The sequence below is a fragment of the Sardina pilchardus genome, chromosome 16, assembly GCF_963854185.1.
Source record: "Sardina pilchardus chromosome 16, fSarPil1.1, whole genome shotgun sequence".
Lineage (NCBI taxonomy): Eukaryota > Metazoa > Chordata > Actinopteri > Clupeiformes > Clupeidae > Sardina > Sardina pilchardus.
Window position 1 is genome coordinate 21,480,367 of NC_085009.1, and position 2,500 is coordinate 21,482,866.

At 40.8% G+C, this 2,500-nt stretch overlaps 1 protein-coding gene across 1 annotated transcript in view; it reads right to left on the reverse strand.

Annotated features, from left to right (window-relative positions):
* dnah2 (dynein, axonemal, heavy chain 2) overlaps positions 1–2,500 on the reverse strand; it is a 223,751-nt gene that overhangs the window by 50,733 nt on the left and 170,518 nt on the right.

Here is a 2,500-nt window from a genome sequence, read left to right on the forward strand (position 1 = left end):
GTGTGTGTGTGTGTGTGTGTCAGAGATGGGAGTAAGTCACACATACAGTATGCAAGTCTCAAGCAAGTCTCAAGTCTTAACCTTCAAGTCTCAAGCAAGTCCCAAGTCGTTTTTGTGAGGGTCGAGTCAAGTCAAGTCAAGTCATAGCTTAGGTCGAGTCAAGTCAAGTCAAGTCATAGCTTAGGTCAAGCAAGTCACAAGTCAAGTCATATAATAAGCTGGAAGACAACCGTCTTAAAACTTGAAGAGACGGCAGCCTACGTTTTATGTAGCCCTCCTTTGCACAAAAGGGCTAACAAATAGAAGAAGGGGATATAAGGCTAAAGAATAATTATAAATGCTCACTAGGACCAGCAGGATCAGAATTACTAGGAACGACTACAGGGCCTGGTGTACCAAACAATAATTACCAGACAGAGTACTCAACACGGTAGTTTATCATGGGAACAGCAGCAAACCACTTCCTTTTATTTACAACCATTTTTTCGATATGTTGCAACTTCTATGTCCACTACTCCTTCAAAAATGCCTCATTCTCTCATACTGTATGTTGTGTGTGTGTTTGTGTGTGTGTGTGTGTGTGTGTGTGTGTGTGTGTGGGAGAGAGAGAGAGAGAGAGAGAGAGAGAGAGAGAGAGAGAATGTGTGTTTAGCTCATGTTTTCATTGCATAATATTCCATTAATAAATACCATACGGAAATGAAATGGAGACACTTCTATGTTAGGCTATATACTACGATTTACTCTTGAAAGTGGCCCATTTCTCATTTATGTCATACATCTCTCATATACTTTTACATACATTTACATAATAGGTCTTGTGCATGTTGTTTGGCTGTTATACTTTATATAATGATTTAATAAAAATAAAAGCAGCTAGCGCTAACAAACTAACAGCTACATTGCTGTGGTAGACCGCGGATGGCCAACTTTCATGACTAAGAGGGCCACAATTTTTTTATCATCACCATCAGAGGGCCAAATGTGGCTGCGCACTTTCGCACATCTGACATGAGAGAAGCTACAAAATAATTCTGAATAAGAATAAAATGTATATATTTCATTTTTTTCATGCTCAAATGCATTTTTAATAGGCCTATGCATTCCCTAACGACAAATAGCCTACAAGGATTTTACAGCCATGAGTGATATTAATTTCAGTGCAAAGGGCTCACATAAATCACCATTCATAGCACAAGACTGAAAACCAGTTAGTGCAACATAGCCTCATATTCAATGCATTTATGCTCCCACTCCATTTTTAAGAATGTATCACATTTCCTAACGTCCATGGTGAGAGTAGCCTACAGATGTGATGTAACATCCATCACATCTGTAGCCTAGCCTACTCTCATCCAACACAAAGAAGTAGCCTACTTGCAGTCATGCATGATTTGTCTCAGCTTCCCCTCGACATTATCGAGAATGTCAACAATTATGTGCGTCGGGACAAAGACCGTTTCGAAGTTTTTCTCTCCACCAAGGAGGTTATGTTTTTATCGGAGTTTGTTGGTTTGTCTGTATATGTTTGTTTGTTCGCAAGATAACTAAAAAAGTTATGGATGGATGCAAGAGGAGGTGATGTGTTCGCTTGGAGGAGGTTTGCGCACTCTGAGTGATTTTCTAGTAGACTTTCGACTAGCAACTAGCGCTATCTGCCAAGTGAATCAATCTGGCAATTTCAGATAGGCTACCTTATTTCAGTCAAATTGTCTGTTATTTGATAGGCGGGATCAATGTCAAACTAAGTCAATATGTGGTGCAAACAGTAAGCTCTTGTCACGTTTTACTGATGGAGATGGGATGTTAGCTCTGCCAGCTAACATTAGATTAAAAATAATGTGAAATTAGCTATTGACATTTCTTACTTTTCTTTGTGTAGTCGGAAATGGCGGATAACATTTGACGTGGTGCTGGATGTGTCGGATATTTTTGCGCTGCACACCTTACACTCGGCGAATCGTTTCTTTTGTTGAGTTGAATAGTCTTTAAATCCAAATGTTATGATTTTGGGAACACTGGCTGCTGCAATAGCAGCAGAACTGGTAACAGCTTCCACCTTCTAAACCCCGACCGCTCTACTGTAGATGGCGGGCGCGTCACCTAGCACCTAGTAGAGAGGTTGCCAGGTTCGCCCACATGCAGGAAATATCCAATCGAAAATCGTTTTTATTATTATTATTCACCAATTAACCAAGACAGCAATGACTTGTCGAGTCATTGCATGCAAGTCTAAGTCAAGTCTCAAGTCATGAGTAGCAAGTCCAAGTCAAGTCAAGTCTTTTCTCACTGTTGATCAAGCAAGTCACAAGTCCTCAATCTGGCGACTTAAGTCTGACTCGAGTCAAGTCACTAGACTCGAGTCCCCCATCTCTGGTGTGTGTGTTTGCCATACAGGAGCAGCAGATGAACAGACTCCAGTTCAGGTGCTCAAACTGCCTAGTGATACACAGGGATCATTAGTGTGTATGTGAATGTGTGTGTGTGTGTGTGTGTGTGT